The 22,686-nt window shown below is 41.5% G+C and overlaps 2 long non-coding RNA genes across 2 annotated transcripts; one reads left to right on the plus strand and one right to left on the minus strand.

The window, feature by feature from the left end:
• Positions 1-436: 436 nt before the first annotated feature.
• Positions 437-18,935, minus strand: LOC307211970. The gene is made up of 3 exons (XR_013836662.1): positions 18,757-18,935; positions 17,650-17,760; positions 437-625 (listed from the first exon to the last, which is right to left on the minus strand). It is a non-coding gene; the product is annotated as an uncharacterized lncRNA (long non-coding RNA).
• LOC307211983 lies at positions 9,960-13,017 on the plus strand. The gene is made up of 2 exons (XR_013836683.1): positions 9,960-10,046; positions 12,614-13,017. It is a non-coding gene; the product is annotated as an uncharacterized lncRNA (long non-coding RNA).
• Positions 18,936-22,686: the final 3,751 nt, after the last annotated feature.

Raw genomic sequence — 22,686 nt, forward strand, 5'->3', positions numbered from 1 at the left:
TCTTAGTGCTGAAAGGGATGGAGTGGGGTGAGGGGAAGGATTTGGACAGTCTGAGCCAGTGGTTCATAGATCCCACTCGAAAAAGCCAAAAGGAGCTGTGTAATTAGGAAGCTGAATTGATGGCTTGAAACATGAGTTTTGATAAAAAAAAAAATAGGGAGTTGATGAAAGTTTTGAAAGTAGAGGAAATGAGAGCAAGTGATATATAGAGTCAGTGAATTCTTTTTGATTAACCAAGAAATCGACACATAGTGCATAACAACACTTGCCCACCATTCTCTTTAAACCTAAGCTCCTCATGTTTCAAGTGTTCCTAAATGATTGACTTTGCGGAATACAGTGAGCAAAAATCTCCCCTTTTATGCTGATTCAGCTGCTATCGTATATTGCAGCCAAAATAGTCCTGGCCATTTTGAACCCACTTACCCACATACTTATTTATTTTTTGCAGGAAGGCAGAATCTTGAGGTGACTCTCGGCCTGTTTTAAAAGTTTGCATTGCAGAAATCAGAATCATCGCAACATTTGACTTCCCGACGGATACCATTTTGATTAGGACAAGGCACATTACACATCACCATATCCTTCAATGCACAATCGAGTATTTTATCTCTAAACACCCCATCTGAGACAACGTGTGAAGAGGAAGAAAGAGGAAAAGAGAAAAGAGTGAAGATATGTATCATTCTCAACCTCAGTTACCACCAAGATTAACTGGAATTCACATAAAATATCCAAAGTGCTCTCCATTAAAAAACCTGGTAATACTGATGGCTGAAAGAATAAAGAAACACAAGGGCTGAATCTAGACATATATATATATATATACATAAACATTTTAGGAAAACGTGTTGTAAACTTTATAATGGGAAATCACGTTGGAGAAAGATGGGATTCCACAGTGCCAGCCAGTGTCACATTGTTAAAATGCATATAAAATGCTTTTTCTTTACTAATGCAGCTGAGTCCAACGTTTATTACTCTGGGGAAACAAAGCTATTCTGAATACAGGTACACATGTTTCTCCCCAACTTCTTCAACAGCCCCTAAATCTGCTCTAGAATGTAGAGAGAAACACACAAACAAGTTTAGGAAGCATATATGGGAAGGAGTGAAGTGGAATATTGTGTGGTACCCACATGCGTACTGTGGGATATTGCAGTGAAACGTAAGTATGCATGGAGGGTTTGAGACCAGAGAGCTGTGTTTTATAGAATTGGGTCATACACCCTCTTTTCTGGTGATGTAAGTATCTTATTTGTCCTTCTTTTAATTATTTCAATGTGCTGGGGGGGGGGTGACAAGAAATTTTCTGCATGTGGTACCACCTGACCTTGATACGCCACTGGGTGATGGAGGAAATAAGACTTTCTCTTTCTTTCTACACTAACACTCTCTTCAACTATGCAACAGTCAGGAAAGAAACGTCTGAGCTTGTTGCACACAAGCTCAGACTGCATGCTTGAAGCTATGCTTCTGACAAAGGCATTTCCATGAATTATTCCCCATTGCTGTATCACTAAGCTGAAAGAAATGGAAAATAAGCAGAAGGGGAATGTGGACTATGGAGCCCAAACAAGGCGCAACCTTTGCAGCTGTTTCTTACTTTCGCGGGTGGTGATGCCAACACAGGTTCCTCCATCATCAAATTCACATGTTTGGTCATTGCATGGTAGTCCTGGTATCATAATTAAGCATTTTGTACAGAGGCGAGCATCTGCTCCAAAAGACAAAACCAAAATGTTGTGAATAACGGAGGGTTGCTTTGATTGATGGATTATATTTCTATGCCGCTTTTCATTCAAAGGAACCCCAAAGTGTCTTAGAAACAATGAATGACAATAGGGTAATAGAGCATCAGAAATACATCACAAATCATAAGAGAGAATACAGCAGAAATCATACAGAATAATTAACAAGATTTTTAAAAAGTAATAGCCAAATGGCCACAGAGTTTCCCTAAGCCACTGTAAAATATTAAATGGAGAAATGGAGAAAGAGAAAGCCCCCCGACCACTTCTGAAGGACTTCATGCTTGCAAAGCTGGGTGGATTTTTCATGGCTTGTTCTTTAAAGAATTGACCCCAAATGGGATTAAAAGGAGTTGGCACAAGATGGGAAAGCATTGAGCCATCAACCCTTAGCTCTGAGATGAACCTATAGTTTGCCCTCATCTTTTTAAAAAATAAATAGTTTTTATTAAAGATTTCTTGTGCTACAGAAGGCTTGCCCACATCTTGAGTTTTATTTTCTATTTGCAAAGTATCTCTACCCGGTAAAGGAGTCAGTTTCCCTGCTTGAATATTAGGGAGAGTTGCTTAAATAGATAAAATGTTGAACAGATTCTAACAGGCTGCAGTAAAGAAAGGGATGTGAAGCAGGGCCACTCCATCATAGATTGCAGGGAGTTGGACTAGATGACTCTTGGGTCCCTTCCAGCTCTAAGATTCTATAATTCTCCGATCAGCTTCACTGCAACAACAGCTGCCCTTGGCTCGCCCTCTCCCTTTGTTATCACCTAGCAGCAGTCTTTCCATTAAGGTGCAACAGAGGGAGAGAACAGAAGAATTTCCATTTAACTGCCTCAATTCAGATTCTATGGACAGAGCATAAATTTGGTTTGGTTCATACTTCTGCCTGCCAACCTGCACTTAACCTGCCTCCCTTGGCTGACAGTGCTTTTCCCAGCTCTTGCAAAAAGAACATACCTCCAGGTGTAAGGAACAGGAAAACACAGATTGCAAGAAGTACTTGACTTGGGATGGACATCATGGTATCAAAAGGTGTGTTCTCCAGCAGAGCCCCAAATCACAGAGGAATAGATGTGGACCTTCACTAGATTCATCCAGGGTGGAGAAGCTCCTACCTTTGATCCTTTTAACAACACCCTAGAGATCATGGTATTCTCAGAAAGATAGTATAAAGATAAATGGGTGGGTCGTAATATCATGAACTGGCCACTCATCATGGAACAAAAATCCCAATTTAAGTGAGAACTTGAAGTGTGGGTGGAACAGATTCTTTGATGTCAGGGCTTCAATGGCCTCTGCAAGTCTCCACTGGCACACCTGCCACTTTTAGGACCAAATAAATGCAGGGCAGAATCAAAAATATCTTCAATGCTTGCCCAACAATAAATGGACAATGGTTTTAATGTTTAATTCAACTTTTAGGTGTTGAATGGTCTCTTTAAATTTGAAGGTTCATTGTTGTTCCACAAGATGTGTATGTCTTTAAGGGCCAGAGCAAATAACGTGACCTAGTTTTACAGCTGTGAAACAGTATAGCAGGTGCTGCTAAGTTGTGTTAATTAAGCTGTGTCAGCAATTGGGTATAATATATAAAGAGCAGCACCTAGCTCTCTCAGTACCCTGGTGGTTGGGTTGGTAGATGGGTCATGTTTATTGATATATTAAGTGTAAAAGGAGTTTTTGTTTTTGTTATTAAAACCTAGCTAAAGTTATTTTGCGTTCCTTGTAATGTGTGGTCTCCCTTGCAAGCTCTCTGCAGTGCAACTAGTCTGCAAATAGCCAACATTAGGACCAAATAAATGCAGGGCAAAATCAGAAATGTCATCAATGCTTGCCCAACAATAAATGGACAATGGTTTTAATGTTTCTAATTTGATATAATAAATCTGTAGAAATGACAATATAAACAACCGCAAAGCCATACTTACCTCACAACCTTATGCATGCCCATTCAAAAATAACTTCAAGGAGACCTTTTAGCCTCACTAATATAGAAAAGATGGGAGTGACAATCTTATAGCAGATTTTGATAGCCAAGATGTGTAAATAAGGAGCAGAGTCCTGGCGTTCCTGAAATACTAAATGCATTTCCCCACTCCCAAAGAAGAAGAAAGTGTTATAGGATTTCCTTTCAACGTCTTTTGTTTTATTTTGTACTGAAGAGACTTCGTCCACTCAGTCAGTAAACCTACACCCACTTACCAAGGAGTAAGCTCCACTGGACTCAGCAGAGTTCACTTCTGAGTAGACCCATACAGGATCACCTTTTCCAGGTTTCATTCAAGGAACAAGATATGAGTCGTATAATGTTCATGTTAATGTCCAGAATATCTAGTAATACTTTATTTAGAATTTCAGATTTTGGTTTTGAGTGCAAAATTAAGAATGTAAGAAGAGTTTCTGGAACTGGCAACTAATTTGGATGGCTTTCAGTGACGTTTGGACATATTAATGGAAGATAAGGCTATCTGTGCCTAGCAGCCATGATTGTTATGCTTTGCCCCGAGGGTTGGAGACAGTATTACTGTGATGGCTTGGGACTCAGGCTCAGACTCAGAACCAGAGGAGTCTCAGTCTGCACTGGATCCTTTGCCTATCATCTGAACCAAGTCTGGGGCCTGATCCTGGAGTCCCAGTCTGCACAGGTTCCCTTGCAACAAACACCAACTGAGCCGAGTCAGGTCCCTGAGCCTTCCCTGGCTCCAGATGCAGGGATTACCTTCAGCTGGGCCATCACTTACAGCTGCTCCACTACTGGTTTGGTCAGGGGAGGCTGAGGCAGCCCCTGGGTCTAGTTGTGGCAAAATGGCGTCCGACACTCTTCCTAGCTGCATCACTGCTGCTGTCCGTGCCGGTAAAAACCTCTTCCAGTTTCCTTAGCTCTCTTAGCAGAGTTTACACAGCGGGGAAAGCTATTGCTTTGTGTGGGAATAAATCAGACTGCAATGCAGGCTTTTCTCTTATCTCCAAAAGCCTTTTAATGAGTACAATAACAACATAAATCAGCCCGGTGAATTTGCCGGCATCCTTTCCGCTTCTCGGTAAAAGCAAAAAAAGAAAGACACACAGAGAAACACTCCCCTATGTGAACATAGCCACGCCTCAGAATGTGAGACGTCACTCAGAACTGTTTAACCCTGTAAGTTCTGATTCTCCTCACACCCCCTCTCGTCTCGCATCCTGAGGGAAACTGTGAGGACACATCTACAGACCTCTTTGAGTTCAACTCCTTTCCCATTGCCTCTTGCCCCTTCCTGGCTTTTGTCTCAGGCAACTGTTGAACCTTCTCAAAACTCTCAGGTTCGCACTGTGCGAAACCAACCCACGCGCTGGTGACCTGAAACCTCTCAGGTGGTACCCCCTTCGTCGTGCGTGCGGAATGTCTGAGCACTGTCTCAGGTGCTCCCTCTGACCCACTGGGGTCAGCAAGTGTTACACTGGTACCAGAAGACTCCCCCTCTGACTTAGTGCGTCTTCGGGCCTTCTGAACTTTGCTTACGGGAGATGAAGGCTCACTCTTGGGCTCTCTTTTAACAACCTGTGGAGATGCCCAATCCTGTTCTTGACCCTGGTCAGCGACCTGGTCCTTATCAACAGGTTCAGCTTCTGCCTCTCCCTCCTGCTCAGAATCAGACAGACATTCTAAGAGAACGTCAGGATTCGCATGGATCCTTGACCAACCATTCTGCTCACAGAACTCAGCATTTCTGCTAACTAGAATCCTGGACTGATCACCATCTGGATATGCAAACCTCCACCTCTTTGTCCCAGGCTCGTACCCACAAAAGATCATTTTCTGGGACCTTGGGTCACCTTTCTTTTGTTGACACTTTGGCACAAGCACCCACGCTTCACAACCAAAGACACGGAAGAAATGCACCTGCGGCTTCTTCCCATGGAGCAAGAAATACGGGGTGTCACCTACCACTGAATTGTAGGACTTGTTCATCGTGAAATTGACCGTCTTCACCGCCTCCCCCCAAAAACTCAAAGGCAAACCAGAGTCAGACAGCAAAGCGTCAGCTGCTTGAGCTAGTGCCTTGCTCCTGCGCTCTGCCGCACCAATCCCCTGAGGAGAGGTGGCAACCGTCAATCTGTGACGTATTCCCTTCTGGCGGAAGAAACTCTGCAGAGCAGACCCAGTGACCTCTGCGCCTCGGTCACTCTGGAACCCCTGCACCTTGGTGGAAAACTGTAGTTCCACTGCCGCAACCCAATCTTTGATCAGTTGCGCTGCTTCGCTTTTGCGTTTCAGCGAGAACACCCACCCGTTCTGGGTAAAATCATCTGTCAGCATCAGTGCAAATCTGGCCCCGCCCAGGCTCTCTGGCATGGGACCCCAAAGGTCTGTGTGCACAAGCTCAAAAGGCTCTGTGGTTACCCTCTCCAATCTGGGATAACTGCACCCTTTTACCTTTGCTCTTCTGCATGCCCTACAATCTAGGGATCGGTCACATGCTTTTATCTTGCACCCTACAGTGCACTGGGGCAACTTCTGGATATCTTCCCAACAGCCATGTGACATTCTTTTGTGCCACAAATGAGCACATGAATCATGAGTAGGAACGTTCACACACATTGCCTGTGCTTCCTCAGCATCCCCCTCACCCTCCAGAGGTGTCTCCAGAACAAAGAGGTTGTTCTGACATGCAACACTGACCAGTTGCCTCCCACCCCTGGAAATAGAACAGACATTATTTTCAAAGTAAACCTTGTACCCCTCCTGTTAGAGACAAGATACAGATAAAAGCCAATGCTTCATTCCAGGCACAATGTAGACCTCCAACTCCGCCTGCAAAGAAGAAACAAACACATTTTCAACAGTGGTTACAAGTCTCTGTGACCCATCAGCAAAAATGACTGTTTTCCCAGTTGAAACAGCCCTGCAGTTCCACATTCCACCACCAGGTGGCATCAGATGATGACTCGCTCCAGAGTCTATGACAGTCTACTGTTGATGCTGGCTATGTCTCGGTTTAAGAATATATGATGGTTATTGCTGGATCTGGTCAAAGGTCCATATAGCCCAGCTGTCCCATTGGTAGCCCACAAGCACAACCTGAGTGTAAAAGCATTCTCCCTACCTGCCCATTTGAAATAGTTCTGTTCATGCAAGACCTCCATTAGTCCTCACAGGAATGAAATGGCTCACAGAGCATCATTTTAAGAAGAAAGATATAAGCCCTTGGTTTTCCTTGTAGTAATGTCAGTCTGGAGGTGACTCTTGAGAGTCCCATGGACTGCAAGAAGATCAAACCTATCCATTCTGAAGGAAATCAGCCCTGAGTACTCACTGGAAGGACAGATCCTGAAGCTGAGGCTCCAATACTTTGGCCACCTCATGAGAAGAGAAGACTCCCTGGAAAAGACCCTGATGTTGGGAAAGATTGAGGGCACAAGGAGAAGGGGACGACAGAGGACCAGATGGTTGGACAGTGTTCTCGAAGCTACTAACATGAGTTTGACCAAACTGCGGGAGGCAGTGGAAGACAGGAGTGCCTGGCGTGCTCTGGTCCATGGGGTCACGAAGAGTCGGACACGACTAAACGACTAAACAACAACACAATGTCAGTCTAGTCCCTGTTGGCTTGGTGAGCAACTTTTCAGGTCCTGAAAAGTATTTCAAGGATCTGATGAGAAGACTGACAAAATACTTCGAACAACCAAGTGCTGTATTTTCAGGCTGACATATCTATCAGCACACTGCTAGCTTAGTTGATTAACAATGCCACAGAAGTGGGTCGCCTCAAGACAGCTTCATTATGTGGAGCTGTGGGCTGCAAAACTCAGTCTGATTGCTACTCCTCACAGTGCATATGTACTGGGTAGCAGGGGAGTTTTTCTTTTTCTGTTGGCTTTACTTATGGAAGTTAAGCCTCACTCAGTCCCCCCCCCCTTATTTCAATTCAAATAGTTCCACAAACAAAAAGGTCAGCTATCACTACAGAATTCCAGGGAGAGACGAACCTTTCCCCAAAATTCTACATTGACTCACATTATTGGTCTCAATATTCCCCCGCCCTGCAAGTAATGAGCCTAAACTGATCAAAACAAAGGAGGACCTTTTCACTGCATACTAGGTTTGCACAACTTGTGATGCACTAAATCAGTTTTTCTCAACCAACGGGGGCATACGAAGAACTTGGTGTGGAGTGTGTGAGAGAATAGGAGTTTTTTGTTTTGGTAATGTACAATATAAGTAAACAAATTTAAAGTTATGAAATTTCAATCCATGTGAAAAATACATATTAAATAATTATGTGAACTGGAATTGAAGGGGCTGTGGAATCTGTTTTATGTTAGCTAAAAGGGGACATGAATTGAAAAAAAGTTGAGAAACACTGTAGTAAATGAAACATCTCCCACCAGCAGCCAAATCTAGGTTCTTGTCCCAACGACCACTCAGTTTATTCAGGACCCAGAAAGAGGAGAGCCAAGGATGTCCATCAAGCCTGTGGCATATAGTTGTTAATGACTAGTTTGGGTCACAAGCCCTGCTGTTACAGAATTAATTGATTTATTTCCCAGATCACTAGATTCCTGATGATTTGGTTAGACTGACTGATTAGTTCATTAAGATATACTTCCTAGTTTGTGGCTGCTAATGACAGTCCAGGAAGAATTAAAAGCCTGTCTTTTTTTTTTTTGAAGTTTTTTTTTTTTATTATTATTATTATTATTAATTTTTTAGAAAAATTTTCTTTTACAGATTTAAATGACACATTCATATCCACTATAATACCAAATTCTTTTGGACTTCCCCCCGCTCCCTCCACAATCCTCATAATTTTAAATTTATTTCACATTTCCTTTATGATTGTATTGCCAGTTGATTAATCTTTACAACTCTTATCCCTCTCACAATACCCTTTCTCATCACAAAGCCTCTTTAAATCCAACTAGCGTTGTCTGTTCATCACAAATATTTTCCAGATAAGTCGTAAACTTTCTCCAGTCCTGTGTGAACTTGTGATCTTTCTGATATCTAATTTTTCCTGTCAGTTTGTCTAGTTCAGCAAAATCCATCAATTTCCGTCTCCATTCTTCCAATGTTGGTAATTCTTCTTGTTTCCATTTTTGAGCCATTAAAATTCTTGCCGCAGTCACTGCATATTGAAAAAGTTTATAATCACTTCTATTAATTTCTCTTCCTGTAATTCCTAACAGGAAGGCTTCTGGTTTCTTCACAAACGTGTATTTAAACATCCTTTTCAACTCATTATATATCATTTCCCAGAAGCCTTTTACTTTCTTACACTCCCACCACATATGATAAAATGTGCCTTCCCTTTCCTTACATTTCCAACATTTGTTACATGTCTTATACATTTTTGCTAATTTTACGGGAGTGATATACCATCTATATACCATTTTCATAATATTTTCCTTTATCGTCATGCATGCAGTGAATTTCATATTTTCCTTCCATACCTTCTCCCAATCTGCTAACTGTATATTATAACCAAAATCCCTGGCCCAGTGTATCATAACTGATTTAACTTCTTCGTCCTTTGTTTGCCATTCCAGTAGCATTTTATACATTTTTGACAATACCTTATAATCATTATTTATTATTTCTTTCTGAAATCTAGACTCTCCTTCAATATATTTCCTCTCTTTACAATCCTTCTTAAACATTTCATTTGTTTGGAAGTAGTGCAACCAATCATATACATATTTTTTAACTTGTTCATATGGCTTCAATTTCCATTTCCCCCCTTCTTTAATTACAATGTCTCCATAAGTCATCCAATCCTCTCTCATGTTTGTCTTTTTAACACTCATGACCTCCAGTGGGGATAACCAATGAGGTACATTTGGTTCCAAAATATTTTGGTACCTATCCCATATTTCTATAAGGGCACCTCTGAAAATGTGGTTGGCAAAACTTTTGTGAGCTTTCTTCTTTCCCAACCATAAGTAGGGGTGTCAACCAAACCTATTGTCAAACCCTTCCAAATCCAATAACTTATTGTCTTTTAGTGTTATCCAATCCTTTATCCAACAGAGACAAGATGCTTCATAGTAAAGTTTCAGGTCCGGCAGGGCGAAGCCACCTCTTTCTTTCGCATCAGTTAGTAATTTAAATTGTATTCGTGGCTTTTTGCCCTGCCAGATATATTTTGAGATCATTCTTTGCCAGTCTCTGAAGATCTTGACTTGGGATGGACATCTTCATCTAAAAGCCTGTCTTTTGTTCCTGCCTTTTCAGGAAGGAACATCTGTTGTTACTGCTGACAGTAATACCCTGTGTCTAGCAAATGGAGACAGCCTTCTCATCCCAGAACAGACTGCGTAAGTATACAACAGTATGTGAGGTTGGCCACCTTTTGCAAATGGCCACCTTCTCTCACCCAGGTATTGGTACATCACTGCTCCTTCTGCTTTCTATTCATGAAAAATTCATTTAGTTTCTACACCGGGGGTAGCCATTATTTATTTATTTATTTTGCTGAACTACAGCTCCCATCATTCCTAACCATGATGACTGAGGCTGGTGGGCAATGTCCAACAACATCTGAAGGACACCATACTGGCTACCCCTGTTTGTGTGCAGTGGCACCAGTATTTTGTAACACTGTTCCTCCTGAAATCAAACAGGTGCTGCCATTTTGATATTTTTGATACCAAAAGATATTTAGCTTCACCAGGCCTTCTCAGAATCCATTCCGAAAGTCCATTTGACTTCCAAAATGTCAGGAAGTTCCTGCAGCCAATCAGAAGCCGCAGAATCCATGCTGGGTGTTTGGGTTCCAAAGAACATTTCCAAATTGGAACACTCACTTCCGGGTCTGTGGCGTTCGGGAGCCAAAGCGTTCGAGTTGCAAGGCATTCATTCAACTTCTGAGGTATGACTGCATTTTAAAGTTTTAATTATACACCATGGTTTTTTTTTTATTATTATTTTTGTTTTTTTTGTTTTTGTTTTTTTTATTTTTTTTTATTTTTTTTTTATTTTTTTGTTTTTTTATTTTTATTTTTTTTATTTTTATTTTTATTTTTATTAAGTTGGTGGCCCTTAGATCTATGGGTATAGGGTGATATGCAAATTTAATAAATAAATAAATAAATAAAATAAAAATATTTGCAGTTTATTTTTTTGTTTATTAAAATAATTGCTTAATGGAACATTCTTCAGAGTGACGATAGCCAAGTCCGCTCACCCTCTCGATGTGGCAGTGTTGCGGGATGGCAGAGGCCCTTCTAAGACCTCGATGAGGGATTTGAGGATGGTGTCCTGCCCTGGTAGGTGGCCTGGGCATATCACAAGCCAGATCCTAGCCTGCACCAGGAATTGGCGAATGGGCATAGCTGCCAATGTTTCCCTTTTTTAAAGGGAAATTCCCTCATTCTGAATAGGATTCCTCGCAAGAAAAGGGAAAAGTTGGCAGCTATACGAATGAGGGTTCAGGCTTGGACAATGGGCTGGGCCAGGGGTGGGGGTGGAGCTGACAGAGCAAGAAGGCTTCCCTCAGGTCTGTGTCCAGGCAATTTAAACAGCGGAGCCCTACCTTGCTTTTCCTCATCGAGTTCCTCTCATCGAGTCCATTGTTGGAGCATCAGATTGGCTGCCTCGCCTGCCCCAGTAGAGTCATGATAGCCAAATGTTTTGTGAGGGTTTTTGTTTTGCTCTTTGTAACTTTGTTTCACAAATCAAATACAAAGCTTGAGATTTTGTCTGCAATACACATTTACATCAGAGTAAACCTCACTGATATCAGTGGGGATTTCTTCTGAGTGATATAGGTTTGTGTTGTCTGTCTCAAACTAAGCATTCCCGCGCTGCCATTCCACTCCTGTCTTCTTGGAATGCTTTTTACCTTTAATCTACTGAACTAGAAAGGTGGCTGTTATGTACTGAGTTGAATAGGATCCAAAAGGCAGCAGTCTGATTGGTCCTAGAACAATAGGATTCACAATGCAGCAGTCTGATTGGTCCTAGAACAATAGGGTCCAGAATGCAGCAGTCTGATTGGTCCGCAGTAGCCGCCCAATCCAGCTCCAGATGGAAGTTAATCCGCAACCTGATTGGCCTACAGGTGACTCCCGGAATTAGCCAATCACGTGGGGCCCATTGTGTAAATAATGTATATAAAGCAGACATTCTGGCAGAACTTCCATTCCTCCTCACCACTATGAGCTGAATAAAGAGCATGAAATCCACTCTCGACTCTGAGTATATTTCAGTGGCAGTGATATAGCACCAGAAAGGCAAGGAGGCTTAACTCTGTCCCATATTCAGGGGGACCACTGGCTTTCAGGTTCCTGTCCCATCTCCTAATAATTTGTGACCCACACACCATAGATCGCTTTCCTATTTAGAATTAATGTGCTCCATATGTTTTACAGTTGGTAGAGCCCGGCTCTATGATGGGGATTTGACACCTAGAGTCTCATTGCTTTGAACTGCATTGAATCCTCCCCATATGTTTAATCTACTCAAATGCCTGGTGAGATGTTCATTCACAGTCATGGCAGTCCAGTCTCATTACAACAATCTAATGTTTCTACTTATTTTGGCAACACTCTGTATAGCTGACTGCTCAATTAAGCAATGACATTTTCCCTAAACTACCATTTTACTTCTTTCCATTCTGCTAGTTACCAGTAATTAAATTCAGGAGCAGGAGGTGAACTGAGAGGCGGAAGGGATTTGGTATTTGGTAAAAAGTGTTCCGCATCCTCAGAAATTCTTCTAGCATTGTCAACAAGCAATGAATAACCTAAACGGAGAGTTTATTGTTATCGGGCAATGAACGCTTAGAGTCAATCTGAAAAGATTGATATGGTTTAAAAAACAGCAGGATCAGTGGAGGGGTGTGTATCTGCCATTCAGTCCCATTCTCTGTTTTGTTATGAAGGTTCCAGTGGAAGAGAGCTAAAGGATCCATTGCTCTTTCCGTTATTCAGGATCCTGCACGGAAAAGACCCTATACCTGAATTGCTGGCAAGATTGATTAATAAAAGACTGATAAAATGTTTTATGTGAGCACTGCAATCGGAGAAGAAGAAGAAGAAGAAGGAGGAGGAGGAGGAGGAGGAGGAGGAGTCATTAATCTTGAATACACACCTAAAACTATATGACACCATTTAAACAGTCATAGATTTCCCCAAATAATCCTAGGAATGGTAGTTTGTTAAAGTTGCCACAGCCCCCTGGGAAGAGGGATTGCTTGTTAAACGACTCTGGAATTGTAGCTCTGGGAAGGAATAGGAGAGTTTACAAGCAACTCTCAGCACCCTTAATAAACTACAGGGCAACTGATATGACTTTTCATATGTGGTGGGCATGTGAGCTGTTACAACCATTCTGGGAAAGCTTATGTTCAGAAATAAGCAAAATCACGGATCAGGACATATAATGTAATCCAAGCCTAGGCTTATTAACAGATATTCAACTTAATTTGTTATACACAGAACTTACAGTGGTACCTCAGGTTAAGTACTTAATTCGTTCTGGAGGTGCGTTCTTAACCTGAAATTGTTCTTAACCTGAAGCAGCACTTTAGCTAATGGGGCCTCCCACTGCCGCTGCACCGCTGCCGTGCAATTTCTGTTCTCATCCTGAAGCAAAGTTCTTAACCTGAAGCTCTATTTCTGGGTTAGCGGAGTCTGTAACCTGAAGCGTATGTAACATGAAGCGTATGTAACCCGAGGTACCACTGTATTGATTTTCTTCTGGTGGCTGCACAATTACTCATAGCAAAGTAATTGATCACCTACACATCAGATAATGGGAAAAAATATGGACAATTGCTTTGTCTGAGAAACTAAGAAAGAGAGTACATGTCTCAACAAGGCATCTGATCTGGATAATTTTGTTGAAATATGTTACCCCTTTATGAAATATTCACATGGACTTATGGGTAAATCTAACTCATTAGTCTTCTATTCCAGGGAGAGGGGGTGGGAATGGGGAAAACCAATTGTTCTGTTAATGTTTATATTTTTGGAAAGCGATAACAATGGGCTTTTTTTTTTTAAAAAAAAAAAAAAAGGAATAAAAATAAACGACAACTCCAAGATTTTAGGGGTGGGGGAAGCCATGGCTGTTTAAAGTGGCATCATAGTAATTTAAATGCATGGTGCGAATGTGGCCTAAGACAAAATAAAACATATCTCAGTGTTCCACTAGGAGTGAGGTCTTGCAACATGAATGCCTAGTTGTTATATATAACACAGTGTCAGAACTCTTGAACAGACTTGCATCACCCACAACACCAGATTTAATTTTAAAGTTGGCAGGTGTCAGTATACAGGTAAAAAAAGTTCAATTTTGGAATTCTTAGGGCTGAAAGGGGTGGTGTGGGGTGCGGGGAAGGATTTGGACAGTCTGAGCAAGTGGTTCATAGATCCCACTCGAAAAAGCCAAAAGGAGCTATGTAGTAAGAAGCTGTATTGATGGCTTGAAACATAAGTTTTGATTAAAGAAACTACGGTGTTGATGAAAGTTTTGAAAGTAGAGGAAATGAGAGCAAGTGATATATAGAGCCGGTGAATTCTTTTTGATTAACCAAGAAATCGACACATTGTGCATAACAACACATGCCCACCATTCTCTTGAAATCCAAGCTCCTCATGTTTCAAGTGTTCCTAAATGGTTGACTTTGCAGAATACAGTGAACAAAAATCTCCCCTTTCATACTGATTCAGCTGCTATCGTATATTGCAGCCAAAATAGTCCTGGCCATTTTGACCTAGGGATTAATATGACTGCAAAACCTAGGGATTAATATGACTGCAAAAAACTTGAATTTATTTAAAGATAATTATGAAAAATGTTGGTCAGAAGTTAAAAAAGATTTAGAAATTTGGTCAAAATTGAAGCTTTCCTTGTTGGGTCGAATTGCAGCTATAAAGATGAATGTACTGCCAAAAATGTTATTTTTGTTTCAAACTTTGCAGATTGTGGACAAGATGGATTGTTTCAAGAAGTGGCAGAGAGACATTTCTAAATTTGTCTGGCAGGGCAAAAAGCCCAGAATAAAATTTAAAATATTAACTGATGTGAAGGAAAGAGGGGGATTTGCCCTGCCAGACTTTAAACTTTGCTATGAATCAGCGGGTTTCTGCTGGTTGAAGGATTGGCTGCTTCTTGAGAACACTGACATTTTGGACTTGGAAGGTTTTAACAATGCGTTTGGATGGCATGCATATTTGTGGTATGACAAGGTTAAAGCACACAAAGTTTTTAAGCATCATATTGTCAGGAAAGCATTATTTAATGTCTGGATAAGGTATAAAGATTTATTGGAAAGCAAGACCCCAAGGTGGTTGTCACCCATGGAGGCAAAGGCCTTGAAAAGACTCAATATGGAGGCCAAATGGCTGAAATATTGGGAGATACTAGAGCAAGAAGGAGATAAATTGAAATTGCAGAGTTTTGAGAAACTAAAAGACAAAGTGCGAGATTGGCTTCATTACTATCAAATAAGAGAGGCCTATAATGCGGACAAAAAATTGGGCTTCCAGGTGGAAAAATCGAAATTGGAAACAGAATTGTTAGAACCTAAAACTAAGATTCTTTCAAGAATGTATAACTTGCTGTTGAAATGGAATACTCAGGATGAAACAGTTAAATCAGCTATGATTAAATGGGCACAGGACATAGGTCATAACATTTTGTTTGCTGACTGGGAAAAGTTGTGGACCACCGGTATGAAATTTACGGCATGTAATGCCCTAAGAGAGAATATTATGAAAATGATTTATAGGTGGTACATGACCCCAGTCAAGCTTGCTAAAATTTATCACCTGCCTGATAACAAATGTTGGAAATGTAAAGAAACTGAGGGTACATTCTTTCACCTTTGGTGGACGTGCCCGAAGATTAAGGCTTTCTGGGAGATGATATATAATGAACTGAAAAAGGTATTTAAATATACCTTCCTTAAGAAACCAGAGGCCTTTCTCTTGGGCATAGTCGGCCAATTGGTGGCAAAGAAAGATAAAACGTTCTTTATGCATGCGACAACAGCAGCAAGAATACTCATTGCAAAGTACTGGAAAACACAAGATTTGCCCACCTTGGAAGAATGGCAGATGCAAGTAATAGACTACATGGAATTGGCAGAAATGACTGGCAGAATTCGAGACCTGGGAGAAGAAGCGGTGGAAGAGGACTGGAAGAAGTTTAAGAACTATCTGCAGAAACACTGTAAAGTGTACGAATGCTAAAATGATGTTGGATATGAAATAATATGGCATCAGTGGTACAGTGTTAAAAAATATGTAAAAAATGTAATAGAAAAAGGGTGGGAAAATAAGGTCATATTATGTCAAAGTAAACAATATGTTAAAGGTGTTCAATTATAAGGAGGAAAGATTGGAGACATAATAGAAGTGATTATAAATAACCAGAAATGAGTTTTGAAGAAGGGTAAGGATTTGCTGTATCTGATTGGACAAAGAGGAATACAAAAAAGGGAGGCGCGAGGAGGTCAAGAAAGAAAGTTTTGTAAACATGAGTCTGAAAACTGGAGTTTTTGTTTTTAACCTTTTCTTTTCTTTTTACTTTTTTATGTGGTGTACTGTTTTTGTTATTTGGTGTTGTTTTGATGTTTCCTTTGTTTTTGGAAAAACAAATAAACATATTATAAAAAAACAAACAAAATAGTCCTGGCCATTTTGAACCCACTTAGCCCCCTCTATCTTGGACCATTACACCACTGAATATAGCATATTTGAAAGAAAGGAAAACACAAGAAAGGTTGACAAGCTGAGGGGGAACAGAATAAATATTTATTCTTTGCAGGAAGGCAGAATCTTGAGATGACTCTCAGCCTGTTTTAAAAGTTTGCATTGCAGAAATCAGAATCATCACAGCAGTTGACTTCCAGACGGATACCATTTTGATTAGGAGAAGGCATATCACAGTTCACCATATCCTTCGATGCACAATCGAGTATTTTATGTCTAAACTCCCCATCTGAGACAACGTGTGAAGAGGAAGAAAGAGGAAAAGAGAAAAGAGTGAAAATATGTATCATTCTCACCCTCAGTCCTCACAATGATTAACTGGAATTCACATAAAATATCCAAAGTGCTCTCCATTAAAAAAACCTGGTAATACTGATGGCTGAAAGAATAAAGAAACACAAGGGCTGAATCTAGACATATATATATAAACATTTTAGGAAAACGTGTTGTAAACTTCATAATGGGAAATCACGTTGGAGAAAGATGGGACTCCACAGCGCCATCCAGTGTCACAGTGTTATAACGCATATAAAATGCTTTTTCTTTACTAATGCAGCTGAGTCCAAGGTTTATTACTCTGGGGAAACAAAGCTATTCTGAATACAGGTACACATGTCTCTCTCCACTTTTTCTACAGCCCCTAAATCTGCTCTAGAATGTAGAGAGAAACACACAAACAAGTTTAGGAAGCATATATGGGAAGGAGTGGAGTGGAGTCTTGTGTGGTACCCACATGCGTACTATGGGATATTGCAGTGAAACATAAGTATGCATGGAGGGTTTGAGACCAGAGAGCTGTGTTTTATAGAATTGGGTCATACACCCTCTTTTCTGGTGATGTAAGTATCTTATTTGTCCTTCTTTTAATTATTTCAATGTGCTGGGGGCGGGTGACAATAAATTTTCTGCACGTGGTACCACCTGACCTTGCTACGCCACTGGGTGAAGGAAGAAATAAGACCTTCGCTTCCTTTCTACACTAACACTCTCTTCAACTATGCAACAGTCAGGAAAGAAATGTCTGAGCTTGTTGCATACAAGCTCAGACTGCATGCCTGAAGCTGTGCTTCAAACAAAGGCATTTCCATGAATCATTCCCCATATTGTATCACTAAGCTGAAAGAAATGGAAAATAAGCAGAAGGGGAATGTGGACCATGGAGCCCAAACAAGGCACAACCTTTGCAGCTGTTTCTTACTTTCGAGGGTGGTGATGCCAACACAGGTTCCTCCATCATCAACTTCACATGTTTGGTGGTTGCATGGCATTCCTGCTACCATAATTAGGCATTTTGTACAGAGGCGAGCATCTGCTTCAAGAGACAAAACCAAAATGTTGTGAATAATGGAGGGTTGCTTTGATTGATGGATTATATTTCTATGCCGCTTTTCATTCAAAGGAACCCCAAAGTGTCTTACAAACAATGAAAGACAATAGGGTAATAGAGCATCAGAAATACATCACAAATCATAAGACAGAATACAGCAGAAATCATACAGAATAATTAACAGGACTTTTAAAAAGTAATAGCCAAACGGCCACGGAATTTCCCTATATTAAATGGAGAAATGGAGAAAGAGGCAGCCCCCAGACCACTTCTGAAGGACTTTCTGCTTGTAAAAGTAAAGCTGGGTGGATTTTTCATGGCTTGTTCTTTAAAGAATTGACCCCAAATGGGATTAAAAGGAGTTGGCACAAGATGGGAAAGCATTGAGCCATCAACCCTTAGCTCTGAGATGAACCTATAGTTTGCCCTCATCTTTTTAAAAAATAAATAGTTTTTATTAAAGATTTCTTGTGCTACAGAAGGCTTGCCCTTGAGGTTTATTATCCATTTGCAAAGTATCTCCACCCGGTAAAGGAGTCAGTTTCCCTGCTTGAATATTAGGGAGAGTTGCTTAAATAGATAAAATGTTGAACAGATTCTAACAGGCTGCAGTAAAGAAAGGGATGTGAAGCAGGGCCACTCCATCATAGATTGCAGGGAGTTGGACTAGATGACTCTTGGGTCCCTTCCAGCTCTAAGATTCTATAATTCTCCGGTCAGCTTCACTGCAACAACAGCTGCCCTTGGCTCACCCTCTCCCTTTGTTATCACCTAGCAGCAGTCTTTCCATTACGGTGCAACAGAGGGAGAGAACAGAAGAAGGGCCATTTCATTGGCTAAGTTCAGATTCTGTGGAGAGAGCATAAATTTGGTTTGGTTCATACTTCAGTATGAAACTACCTAACTTGCATTTTCCTTTTCTTAACCTGCCTCCCTTGGCTGACAGTGCTTTTCCCAGCTCTTGCAAAAAGAACATACCTCCAGGTGTAAGGAACAGGAAAACACAGATTGCAAGAAGTACTTGACTTGGGATGGACATCTTGGTATCAAAAGGACACTGTATGTTCTCCTGCAGAGCCCCAAATCACAGAGGAATAGATGTGGACCTTCACTAGATTCCTCCAGGGTGGAGAAGCTTCTTCCTTTGATCCTTTTAACAACAGCCTAGAGATCATGATGTTCTTGGAAAGGAAGTATAAAGATAAATGGGTGGGTCGTAACATCATGAACTGGCCACTCATCATGGAACAAAAATCCCAATTTAAGTGAGAACTTGAAGTGTGGGTGGAACAGATTCTTTGATGTCAGGGCTTCAATGGCCTCTGCAAGTCCCCACTGGCACACCTGCCACTTTTAGGACCAAATAAATGCAGGGCAGAATCAAAAATATCTTCAGTGCTTGCCCAACAATAAATGGACAATGGTTTTAATGTTTAATTCAACTTTAAGGTGTTGAATGGTCTCTTTAAATTTGAAGGTTCAGTGTTGTTCCACAAGATGTGTATGTCTTTAAGGGCCAGAGCAAATAACGCGACCTAGTTTTACAGCTGTGAAACAGTATAGCAGGTGCTGCTAAGTTATGTTAATTAAGCTGTGTCAGCAATTGGGTATAATATATAAAGAGCAGCACCTAGCTCTCTCAGTTCCCTGGTGGTTGGGTTGGTGGATGGGTCATGTTTATTGATATATTAAGTGTAAAAGGAGTTTTTGTTTTTGTTATTAAAACCTAGCTAAAGTTATTTTGCGTTCCTTGTAATGTGTGGTCTCCCTTGCAAGCTCTCTGCAGTGCAACTAGTCTGCAAATAGCCAACATTAGGACCAAATAAATGCAGGGCAAAATCAGAAATGTCATCAATGCTTGCCCAACAATAAATGGACAATGGTTTTAATGTTTCTAATTTGATATAATAAATCTGTAGAAATGACAATATAAACAACCGCAAAGCCATACTTACCTCACAACCTTATGCATGCCCATTCAAAAATAACTTCAAGGAGACCTTTTAACCTCACTAATATAGAAAAGATGGGAGTGACAATCTTATAGCAGATATTGATAGCCAAGATGTGTAAATAAGCAGCAGAGTCCTGAAATACTAAATGCATTTCCCCACTCCCAAAGAAGAAGAAAGTGTTATAGGATTTCCTTTCAACGTCTTTTGTTTTATTTTGTACTGAAGAGACTTCGTCCACTCAGTCAGCAAACCTACACCCACTTACCAAGGAGTAAGCTCCACTGGACTCAGCAGAGTTCACTTCTGAGTATACCCATACAGGATCACCTTTTCCAGGTTTCATTCAAGGAACAAGATATGAGTCGTATAATGTTCATGGTAATGTCCAGAATATCTAGTAATACTTTATTTAGAATTTCAGATTTTAGTTTTGAGTGCAAAATTAAGAATGTAAGAAGAGCTTGCTGGAACTGGCAACTAATTTGGATGGCTTTCAGTGACGTTTGGACATATTAATGGAAGATAAGGCTATCCGTGCCTAGTAGCCATGATAGTTATGCTTTGCCCCAAGGGTTGGAGACAGTATTACTGTGATGGCTTGGGACTCTGGCTCAGAGGAGTCTCAGTCTGCACTGGATCCTTTGCCTATCATCTGAACCAAATCTGGGGCCTGATCCTGGAGTCCCAGTCTGCACAGGTTCCCTTGCAACAAACACCAACTGGGCTGAGTCAGGTCCCTGAGCCTGCCCAGAGCCATCACTTACAGCTGCTCCACTACCGGTATGGTCAGCGGAGGTTGAGGCAGCCCCTGGGTCTAGTAACCCAACGACGTCTCCCGAGCTGCAGAGACTGAGGTCTGAGAGAAGGAGAGACCTGAGTACTTACAGGAGGAGTGCTTACCTTCGAGCGAAACAGGGAGGTGAGTCGCCTGGGGATCAGGACCAGCTGTTACCCCAACAAAGATAAAAGGCTGCGGGAGCAACATTGCTGTCTGCCAGATCCTGTACCTGTCCTTGCCTGGTTTCCTGCCTCCTATCCTGCCTTGACCCTGTCAGACTGACTCCTAGCAGAACCTTTAGATTCTGGAATGGACCTGGACCAAGGTTCTCGTGTTACCCCCGGGCCCAGCACAATTACTTCCAAATATCATTAAAAATAAAGAATTGTTGTGGAATTCTGGAAAACTGAATTTAGGAATCAAGAAATGAGACAGAATCCAAAATTAACAAATGTGTCAGTTGTCATAGTGCTTCTCTCCCATGGCATGTGTGTATAAGCTGCCTGCCTCTTCTTTGTCAATGTGTGTGGCCACTGGCATGAACCCCTTGCACCTTCAGGATTTCCCTGGAGTTGAAAAAGAGGATCCATCTCTGCACTGATATATTTCCCCTTCAAATGTTGACATGGCAAGCTTTACTTTGCATTCTTGGAAACAGAATTGACACAGTCATCAGCCTTCACCCTCCTGCAAAGAAGAAAAATTATATACTGTTTCTCTTTAGCTTGTCATCCTTTCTTGGTTTTTTCTTTTCTTTTCTTTCAAGTATGATATATGCAGTGGTGTAATAGTCCAAGATAGGGGGGAGGGGGGTTGAGTGGGTTCAAATTAGCCAGTGCTATTTCAGCTGCAATATCATAAGGTACAGTAAAGGTAAAGGGACCCCTGACAATTAAGTCCTGTTGCGAACGACTCTGGGGTTGCAGTGCTCATCTCGCTTTACAGGCCGAGGGAGCCGGTGTTTGTCCTCTCTGCAGACAGTTTTTCCAGGTCATGTGGCCAGGGGAGCAAACGAACACTGACAGCAGAGCAGCACATGGAAACGTTGTTTACCTTCCTGCCGGAGCGGTACTTATTAATCTACTTGAACTTTTGGCGTGCTTTTGAACTGCTAGGTTGGCAGGAGCAGGGACCGAGCAACGGGAGCTCACCCAGTTGCGGGAATTCAAACCGCCAACCTTCTGATTGGCAAACCCAAGGCTCAGTGGTTTAGACCACAATGCCTCCCACAGTATCCTAGAACAGCCCAATCAGTATGTGTCAGGGAATGGTCTGAATCAGAGGATTGGGGAATGCATTCTCAGGCAGATCAGATCCTCTTTGAAGAGGAGCTGGAGGAGTGGGAAGATTCGTGCCCCTTGTCTCCAACAGTTTCAGAAGCAGGGAGAGACACAGACACAGAGCATCTTAGACAGGAGTTGCCTAGCTACGAGATAATGGAAAGAAAAACAGAAGGGAAGGGACAGCCAGCAGAGACGACATTAGAGAGTATGGGAGACCCTCCCTCCCCCAAAACTAGGAGGTCTGTCCGTATTAGAGAACAAAGAATGCAGAGAGGAGGAACTTCTCGTTGACGCCTGGGATGTTGTGGGAGATGGAAGGGGGAGGATTCTTAGTAGCCAACTTCGCTCCTTGTGGAGGGATATGGATTTTTGCTTGCAACCAGATGACTGAATAAAAAGGACTATAAAATAGAAAGTGCTCATTAATTCTTGTCTTTGAAGTCACTGAAGGGAGGGGAAGACTCTCCATGCCTTATAGAATGAAAGGGGAGGTTTTTGGCCAGAAACTGAAATGAAACAGTCATCAGCCTATGACCTTGTCTTGAGTTTTTCATTTCATCATTTGCCTTTTATGTATGTGCTTTCTTGGCCAGCGGATGCATTTGCTCTGGTACACTTCCCACAGTGTACTGAAATTATATGAAGGCAGGCAGGAGTTGGGACATTGCTATCTGAGTTCAGCCAGATGGAACTATACTGTGTACCTTAAGTACAATGTGCAATTGCATTCTCTCTTTATGGGTTTCTTGTGTGTCCTGAATGCATCTCTAATGTGCAGGAGCTTTGTGTACCAATTTGTCAGGAACACTTTCTCTGGCAATCACGCTTTGAGAGCTGCTTCCGATTACCAGTTGCTGAAAATAACCGGAGGGGAGAAGACCCTTGTGCTTGG

Source organism: Podarcis cretensis, assembly GCF_951804945.1.
Source record: "Podarcis cretensis genome assembly, chromosome: 3".
NCBI lineage: Eukaryota > Metazoa > Chordata > Lepidosauria > Squamata > Lacertidae > Podarcis > Podarcis cretensis.